The sequence below is a fragment of the Bos grunniens genome, chromosome 15 (genome assembly GCF_055505025.1).
Source record: "Bos grunniens cultivar Pamir isolate PY7600 chromosome 15, Bosgru_T2T1.0, whole genome shotgun sequence".
Taxonomy (NCBI): Eukaryota; Metazoa; Chordata; class Mammalia; order Artiodactyla; family Bovidae; genus Bos; species Bos grunniens.
In genome coordinates, this window is record NC_141179.1 from 1,196,498 (window position 1) to 1,206,794 (window position 10,297).

The following is a 10,297-nucleotide window of genomic DNA, read 5'->3' on the forward strand; positions in this document are numbered from 1 at the left end:
GATCCATGTCACATATATGTGAGCACAGATGAGATTCTTTTTCTAGGAAATTGTATAATCATAGGTTTTGGGGTTTAAATGGATCTTACAAATCATGTAATCACCACTTATCTTCACCTGAAATCGAAATCCCATTTTCAGCATACAAAATTTTAAGAAAGATAGACACATATATAATATCATTAATTCAGAAATAGAAAGTTTTGGGCCTTTTTTCTTATTAATATATATTTAAACATAGTTTGAGTAATACACTAGTTATAATTAGAATAGTTATGCAATTCAAATTCGCATCTAGACTTTCTCTACTTTATATTACAAATTAAGAATCTTTCAGTGATACTGCACAATTTAAAAAATCTACACAATAAGCAAAGTGATGCCCTACATTTAATTATCCATTTCTCCAATTTTTAACATTCCGTGTTGTTTCTAAAATTTATGCAACTCTTAATATTTGTGTTGAACATAATTATTTTTGTCCTTTAAATATATTTTTATGTTTTATAAATATATTTTTTGTATATTTTAAATATATTTTTGTAAAAGCCCTGTATTTTCTGTCAGGGTTTATTCTTAGAATGAATATTGTAGAGCCAAAGAAAAATGGAAAAGTGGTTTATACTTTTTCATGTTTATTTCAAAAATTTTTATTAAGTAGGAAGTATATTATATCCTTTTCTATTCTGTTGGGGGAATCCAACCCGAAAACAATAAAATGCAAAGGAGCTGCTGCATAGTTTTTACATAGGTATAAAATTTTTCTCCAGATAATTAAAAAATAAAAGTTTATCCATTTATCTTTGAAAAGAAAGACATATGTTTTGCAGAGTACATTTTACATTTATGTTTTCTCTTCTATTTTATTTGGAAAATGTTCCCCAAATTTTTAATTCTATTATTAATGGTAATGCGGTAGCCTAGGACCAGTGAGATGAATACCATGGGAAGTTGGGAGAAGACATGAGTCTGTATGCAGCGGAAACATAAAGGGATGGGAATTCCATTCCTACCATGGATGGACAACTTGGTGCTGTTTGGTAATGAAACTTCAGGTGTCAAAGGCATCTAACTAGGACACTCTTCATGCATGACATTGTGTGAATAAACATACATTAACATACACAATATTTGTTGTATGAGTAAGCATATAATAGATACTTAAGTAGAAGATTTCGTTTGTGTTTGTGTTAGTCTGTGTATACATGTTTAAGTGTAGCAGGTTAACTTTCTATCTTACCTACCAATCTATTTATTTCTGTTTTCCACATAAAATTTTTATTTTCAGAACTTTGAAAATAAGGATATCTTCTGTGTGAAAGATCTGTGTGTACTTAACACCTACATGAGTTGTTCGTCCACATCTACAGAAGCTGTAAATTTACTGAATATGTTAAACTGTATGTGGAACACAAATTTGAAGACTAAATAACAATAAACAAACACCATAATTAAATTGAAGGTAAAATAACCCACTAACATGCTCTTTCCTAGAGATAACTAAATGTATTCATATTTATTACACATATTTAATAGTGTGTCAGGAACTATTAAACTGGAGTACAGCTTCCTTTCAAATATTTATGGTTCTCATAAAGTCGAGACTAATGGTAAACAGAGCAGGGGGAAAAGAACACTTGAATTTATCACAGGTTTATGGTCAGGGGAAGCAGTCATACTTTACTCACGGCAAATGGCAATTCACTAAGTATTTATTCATCACCTAACGGATTTCAGGGGTTTCCCAGGTAGTGCAATGGTAAAGAGTCTATCTGCCACTGCAGAGATGCAGGAGATACATCTTCAATCCCTGGATGGGGAAGATCCCCTGGAGTAGGAAATGGCAACCCACTCCTGTATTCTGGCCTGAAAAATTCCGTGGACAGAGGAGCCTGGTGGGCAGACTATAGTTCATGGGGTCAAAAAAAGTGGGACACAACTGAGCACCCATACAATAGTTTTCAGACACTGCAGATATCATATCAGGCACTAGAGATAAGTGAAGAAACAATGGGATAGTTTATGTGTTCTGGTTGATACCAGGTAGAGTGTCTCCCAATGACTGATACACATTTTCTTAAACTCCCTTCTTATAACATATAATTATTGATGGCGCCTTTCCATCCACTTTAGAGCTGAGAATTTAAATGTAAATTCTCATGGAAGGGGGAAAAATTCTTAACTTTGAAATGATTGTAAACTTAGAAAGTTACATCTGAGAATTATAATTTGTGACTGCACAGACACAGAGGAAAACTCAGAAGCATGGGACACTCTGAAGCTTTGCAGAGTTACATTGAGTGAGAACTAGAATGAGAATTCAGATCTCATGTAGACATCCCAGTGTTTTCTCAGCAAATTACACATAAAATGTTGTTCTGGAGGTGTTTCACATGACACAGGGGCTAAGTGTCTGAAGAGATGGAAAGCATTATGGAGAAAATAAGACTTGAAATAAGTACTGGGGCAAAGTGCTAAGGAAATGCCCCACAGTTACAGTGAATAGACTGTTTTTGTTTTGTTTTTTTTTGGTTTGTTTGTTTTTGTTTTTTCCTAAGAAGTTTAGAACACAATCCTTTCATGATTAATAGGTATCATTCTTTATTCCTTTGTAGGTAACTGAGGCCCGAGGAACCTGCTGCTTACTAAATGGATTTCTTCAGGCTTCCCAACAATGTGACTGAATTTGTTCTCCTGGGACTCACACAGAATCCACACTTGCAGAAAATACTCTTTGTTGCCTTTATGTTCATTTTCCTATTCACCATCTTGGCCAATCTTTTCATCATCATCACCATCTCCCTCAGCCCCACGCTTTCACCTTCCATGTACTTCTTTCTCATCCATTTGTCTTTGTTAGATGCCTCCTTGACCTCCATCAGCACCCCTAAAATGACTTTTGACCTGCTGTACAAGAGGAGAACCATCTCCTGGGGTGGCTGCCTGAGTCAGCTCTTTATGGGACACTTCCTTGGAGCATCAGAGATCATACTCCTCACTGTCATGGCCTATGACCACTATGTGGCCATCTGCAAACCTCTGCACTACATGACCATCATGCGACAGGGGCTCTGTCAGCTCCTGGTGGTGGTGGCCTGGATTGGGGAGATCCTGCATGCCACCAAGCAGATTCTTTTCACAGCAGATTTGATCTTCTGTAGTACCAATGTCATTGATCACTTCATGTGTGATCTCTACTCACTATTGGAAATTTCCTGCAGTGACACCTACAGGCCTGGAATTGTGGTGGCAGCTAACACTGGGGACATGGCCTTGCTTATTTTTTTCCCTGCTTCTCATCTCCTACATCATCTTCCTGAGCTCCCTGAAATCCCATAGCTCTGAAGGATGACGAAAAGCCCTCTCTACATGTGGCTCCCACTTTACAGAAGTGGTGCTCTTTTTTGTTCCTTGTATATTCGCTCACACACATCCTGCAGCCACTAACCTGCAGACAAGGTGGTGACAGTGTTTTATGGAATTCTCACTCCCATATTAAATACTATCACTTACACAGTGAGAAACACAGACGTGAAAAATGCCATGAGGAGTTTGTTGAAGAAGAGAGTAACTTAGGCTGCTCATGATGCCAAGAGAATAATGATTTACATAATAGAGACAATTATTTATGTTGTTAGTTATGGGAGACAATTAAGAATTTTTTCCATCATTGACCAAAATATAACACCCAGAAACTAACATTTGTTGATTATTTAATATTGACTATGCATTTTTTAGGCATTTTGGTAAGTTTTAATATATTTTCCTGAGGTTTCCAAGTTAGTGTTATTGGATTCAGAATAAGCAATGGAAAAAACAACTATACACCCTTTTTTTATGGTTTTATGATTGTACAGGAAGTTTTTCTCCATAATCTTAACTATTTACCACAATATATTTATGTGGTAAATATATGTTAATTGGATGAAATTGGCTTGTCCATAGGACTTTGAACTCAGAATTTCTTCCATTTTTCTTCACCTGATGTAAAGCAAATAAGGGGTAGAAATTCTTAGGTAGATATGTGGAGAAGGGACAATCGAGGAAAGGAACAGCAGCTGGAATTTTTTCTGTACTATGAACTAATCAAAAGGAAATAATAACTCACTGTCTTTGTGTGTGTTAGTCCCTCAGTCATGTCAAACTCTCTGAGACCCCATGGAATTTAGCCTGCCAGGCTCCTCTGTCCATGGAATTTTTTAGGCAAGTATACTGGGGTTTGTAGCCATTTCCTCCTCCAAGGTATCTTCCTGACCCAGGGACTGAATTCACATCTCCTGTGTCTCCTACATTGCAGGCATATTATTTTACTTCTGAGCCACTGGGGAAGCCTGAATAATTCACTATCTGAAATTATTTTCTTAACAAAAGAAAATTTGTAAGTATTCTTAATTTGCTCTATTTTGTTAAACACCTTTATGAGTCACATTTTTATTTTGTATAAAGGAAATATTTTCATGTTCCATACCAAGACTTTAGGAACCATTTGAAACAAAGTATGAATCTTTTTATAAATCTCAACAAAAAAAGCATATGGGTAGGTTCCAAAGCTATTGTGCTGTAATTCAGTTCAGTTCACTTCAGTTGCTCAGTCCTGTCCGACTCTTTGCGACCCCATGAAGCACAGCACACCAGGCCTCCCTGTCCATCGCCAACTCCCATAGTTCACTCAGATTCACATCCATCGAGTCAGTGATGCCCTGCAGCCATCTCATCCTCTGTCATCCCCTTCTCCTGCCCCCAATCCCTCCCAGCATCACAGTCTTTTCCAGTGAGTCAACTCTTCGCATGAGGTGGCCAAAGTACTGGAGTTTCAGCTTTAGCATCATTTCTTCCAAAGAACACCCAGGACTGATCTCCTTCAGAATGGACTGGTTGGATCTCCTTGCAGTCTAAGGGACTCTCAAGAGTCTTCTCCAACACCACAGTTCAAAAGCATCAATTCTTCTGCCCTCAGCTTTCTTCACAGTCCAACTTTCACATCCATATATGACTACTGGAAAAACCATAGCCTTGACTAGATGGACCTTTGTTGGCAAAGTAATGTCTCTGCTTTTCAATATGCTATCTAGGTTGGTCATAACTTTCCTTCCAAGGAGTAAGCGTCTTTTACTTTCATGGCTAGAGTCACCATCTGCAGTGATTTTGGAGCCCCAAAAAATAAAGTCTGACACTGTTTCCACTGTTTCCCATCTATTTCCCATGAAGTGATGGGACCAGATGGCATGACCTTAGGTTTCTGAATGTTGAGCTTTAAGCCAACTTTTTCACTCTCCACTTTCATTTTCATCAAGAGGCTTTTGAGTTCCTCTTCACTTTCTGCCATAAGGGTGATGTCATCTGCATTTCTGAGGTTATTGATATTTCACCCAGCAATCTTGATTCCAGCTTGTGCTTCTTCCAGTCCAGCGTTTCTCATGATGTACTCTGCATATAAGTTAAATAAGCAGGCTGACAGTACTTGACGTACTCCTTTTCCTATTTGGAACCAGTCTGTTGTTCCATGTCCAGTTCTAACTGTTGCTTCCTGACCTGCATATAGGTTTCTCAAAAGGCAGGTCAAGTGGCCTGGTATTCCCATCTCTTTCAGAGTTTTCCAGTTTATTGTGATCCACACAGTCAAAAGCTTTGGCATAGTCAATAAAGCAAAAAGAGACGTTTTTCTGGAACTCTCTTGCTTTTTCGATGATCCAGTGGATGTTGGCAATTTGATCTCTGGTCCCTCTGCCTTTTCTAAAACCAGCTTGAACATCTGGGAGTTCACGGTTCACACATTGCTGAAGCCTGGCTTGGAGAATTTTGAGCATTACTTTACTAGTGTGTGAGATGAGTGCAATTGTGCAGTAGTTTGAGCATTCTTTGGGACTGGAATGAAAACTGACCTTTTCCAGTCCTGTGGCCACTGCTGAGTTTTCCAAATTTGCTGGCATATTGAGTGCAGCACTTTCACAGCATCATCTTTCCTACTTAAATTCCTTAAAAAAATTTTTTTGGGGGGGTGGGAGTTGATTTTATTCTTTTTTGTAATTTTACAATATTGTATTGGTTTTGCCATAAATGAACATGAATCTGCCATAGGTGTACACGTGTTACCCATCCTGAACCCCTCTCCCACCTCCCTCCCCATACCATCCCTCTTGGTCATCCCAGTGCACCAGCCCCAAGCATCCTGTATCATGCATCAAAACTGGACTGGTGATTAGTCTCTTCTATGATATTATACATGTTTCAATGTCATCCTCCCAAATTATCCTACCCTCTCCCTCTCCCACAGAGTCCAAAAGATTGTTCTATACATCTGTGTCTCTTGCTGTCTCGCATTCAGGGTTATTGTTACCATCTTTCTAAATTCCATATATATGCATTAGTATACTGTATTGGTGTTTTTCTTTCTGGCTTACTTCACTCTGTATAATAGGCTCCAGTTTCATCCACCTTATTAGAACTGATTCAAATGTATTATTTTTAATGGCTGAGTAATAATCCAATTTTGACACTATACTCAGTATTTATCCTTGGTGGGGGATAATGATAAAACAATAGTGTAGTCTTTTCCACATAAAAGTAAACTATGGCTGACATCCCCATTGTTCCAAAGTTCATTTGAAAGTATAACATTATGCAAATAGCAACTAAATTTTTTTAAATTTTATTTAATTTTTAAACTTTACATAATTGTATTAGTTTTGCCAAATATCAAAGTGAATCCACCACAGGTATACATGTGTTCCCCATCCTGAACCCTCCTCCCTCCTCCCTCCCCATACCATCCCTCTGGGTCGTCCCAGTGCACTAGCCCCAAGCGTCCAGTATCGTGCATCGAACCTGGACTGGCATCTCGTTTCATACATGATATTTTACATGTTTCAATGCCATTCTCCCAAATCTTCCCACCCTCTCCCTCTCCCACAGAGGCCATAAGACTGTTCTATACATCAGTGTCTCTTTTGCTGTCTCGTTCACAGGGTTATTGTTACCATCTTTCTAAATTCCATATATATGCGTTAGTATACTGTATTGGTGTTTTTCCTTCTGGCTTACTTCACTATGTATAATAGGCTCCAGTTTCATCCACCTCATTAGAACTGATTCAAATGTATTCTTTTTAATGGCTGAGTAATACTCCACTGTGTATATGTACCACAGCTTTCTTATCCATTCTTCTGCTGATGGGCATCTAGATTGCTTCCATGTCCTGGCTATTATAAACAGTGCTGCGATGAACATTGGGGTACACATGTCTCTTTCCCTTCTAGTTTCCTCAGTGTGTATGCCCAGCAGTGGGATTGCTGGATCATAAGGCAGTTCTATTTCCAGTTTTTTAAGGAATCTCCACACTGTTCTCCATAGTGGCTCTACTAGTTTGCATTCCCACCAACAGTGTAAGAGGGTTCCCTTTTCTCCACACCCTCTCCAGCATTTATTGCTTGTAGACTTTTGGATCGCAGCCATTCTGACTGGTGTGAAATGGTACCTCATAGTGGTTTTGATTTGCATTTCTCTGATAATGAGTGATGTTGAGCATCTTTTCATGTGTTTGTTAGCCATCTGTATGTCTTCTTTGGAGAAATGTCTATTTAGTTCTTTGGCCCATTTTTGGATTGGGTCATTTATTTTTCTGGAGTTGAGCTGTAGGAGTTGCTTGTATATTTTTGAGATTAGTTGTTTGTCAGTTGCTTCATTTTCTATTTGAACGTATAACATTATGCAAATAGCAACTAAATTTTAAAAATCTTTATTTCTGGCTTCATCTGGTCTTAGTTGCATCATGTGAGCTTAGTTGCCCTGTGGCATGTGAGATCTTAGTTCCCCAATGTAGTGTTGAAACTGTGGCTACTGCTTTGGAAAGTGGGATGTTAATACTGGGCCATCAATGACGTCCTGGCAATTCAATTTTGAAAGAGTAATGAGTCATTCTAGTGACAACACAAATTATAATGTTACAATTAAAATCATATTGTACTTCTGCAAAGATAGATATAATGTAAATGAGTAACAGGACTTAAAAATTCACCCAGTTTCATAGGATTTTTCCATAGGATACTTTTGGTTGTAAGTGACAGAGAGATCAACTGATTTTTTTTTTTTTTTTAATTTAAGGATATTTGTTGAATGGCTAACATAACGACAAACTTCAAAAAAAAAAAAAAAAAAAAAACTAAGCTTCAGTTAGTTGATATATTGGATCAATTATGCCATAAAGGAATCCTTTTCTTGTTGTTTTCTTGTCTGACTTATCTTAAATCTGACTTACCTGGCACTTAGAAGGATTGCTATTGTAACAATTCAGAGAAAAGTCTCTTCTATGACTCTGGCAGAAGTAATTGACCATGATCATCACATACATACATGTGTTAAACCACAGTGGAGATAGGGCAGAATATTTTGCATTTCAGGCCATCTATTAACACTTGGCTACCTCTTGCTACTCATATTGTGACAGCAAATAAGAAACTATAGGAATCTGGCCTGCATTTTGGGTAGATTGAAGACATGAGTAGACATTGCAGGGGTGAATTTCTAGGCTATACCTATAGCTAAGCCACTAAAATCCACTGAGAAACTAGTGGAAGGTGAAGGGAGAAGATCAGAGTTGATAGTGAAGAAAAAGACAATAGGTAGACATTGCAACTTTATGATCAGCAGCAGTGTCAAGTGGCACAGTTCATTATTACTCTAGCCATTCTCCTCTAATCTGTCAAGAAAATATTTTTACTTAGATTCACCACTTCTGAATTCATCATCAGCATTGAAATGAAAGAATACAAGATGAATGTGACTGAATTCATTCTAATGGGACTTACCCAGGATTCTCAGATGCAGATAATTCTATTTTTGTTGTTACTTATCATCTACATGGCAAATCGATGGGGAAAAAAAATGGAAACCATGACAGACTTTATTTTCTTGGACTCCAAAATCACTGCAGATGGTGACCACAGCCATGAAATTAAAAGACACTTGCTCCTTAGAAGAAAACTATGACAAATCTAGATAGCATATTAAAAAGCAGAGACATGACTTTGCTGACAAAGATCTGTAGAGTCAAAGCTATGGTTTGTTCAGTAGTCATGTACGAATGTGAGAGTTGGACCATGAAGAAATCTGAGCAACAGAGATTAAATACTTTCAATCTATGGTGCTGGAGAAGACATTTGAGAGTCCCTTGGACAGCAAGGACATCAAACCAGTTAATCCTAAAGGAAATCAACCCTGAATATTCATTGGAAGGACTGATGTTGAAGCTGAAACTCTAATAATTTAGCCAGCTGATGCGAAGAACCCACTCATTGAAAAGGACCTCGATGCTGGGAAAGACTGAGAGCAGGAGGAGAAGGGAGTGACAGAGGATGAGATGGTTGGATAGCACCACTGACTCAATGGACATGAGTTTGAACAAGCTCTGGGAGATGCTTAAGGGCAGGGAAGCCTGGCTGCTGCAGTCCATGAGGTCACAAAACATTGGACACGACTGAGACACTGAACAACAATAATAACAAAAAGTTTCCCTGCTCTGGTATAGAGAGGGATAGCTCAAAAGATCCTGATACTGCCTCTGAGTTGAGAATCTGAAATTCATGCTCAAGGAAGAAAATCCATCTATAGTCCTGGAGAGGTTAGATGTGAGAAAGACAAAGAGAAAATTATGCAAAGCTAAGAGGATCCATCTCAAGTATCTCATCAAAATACTGATCTGTGTGTGCATCTGAGGAAAATATCTGGGCCTGGGGAAAGATTCACCCAAATGAATTAGAGAGAAGAGTGCTTGGTTCTCAAACTAGGCCAGAAAGAGAGCCTACTCTTGTTAGCTGGAAAACCTCATAGTTCACAGGGACAGTGCTGTTGGTTGAATGCTTAGAAATATTTTCATTAGTTGTGGGATGTGATTACCTCTAGACTGAGCATATCCCATGACCTACTTCAAGACCTATATCAGCAATATATTAAAAAAAAAATCCTAAAAGAAAACACCCAAAGGAATGAAAACAAGTATTATGTTAAAAATTTTGTGTTTGCTATACTCAGTTGTGGATGTGACTGGTGATAGAAGCAAGGTCCGATGCTGTAAAAAGCAATATTGCATAGGAACCTGGAATGTCAGGTCCATGAATCAAGGCAAATTGGAAGTGGTCAAACAGGAGATGGCAAGAGTGAACGTTGACATTCTAGGAATCAGTGAACTAAAATGGACTGGAATGGGTGAATTTAACTCAGATGACCACTATATCTACTACTGCGGGCAGGAATCCCTCAGAAGAAATGGAGTACCCATTATGGTCAACAAAAGAGTTCAAAA

General features: G+C 38.0%; 1 pseudogene across 1 annotated transcript; it reads left to right on the top strand.

Moving 5' to 3' along the window:
* Positions 1-2,546: 2,546 nt before the first annotated feature.
* LOC147357228 (olfactory receptor 4C3D-like) lies at positions 2,547-3,576 on the top strand (annotated as a pseudogene). Its single transcript, XR_015142469.1, has one exon. The product of XR_015142469.1 is annotated as an olfactory receptor 4C3D-like (transcript).
* The last annotated feature ends 6,721 nt before the right edge of the window (positions 3,577-10,297 follow it).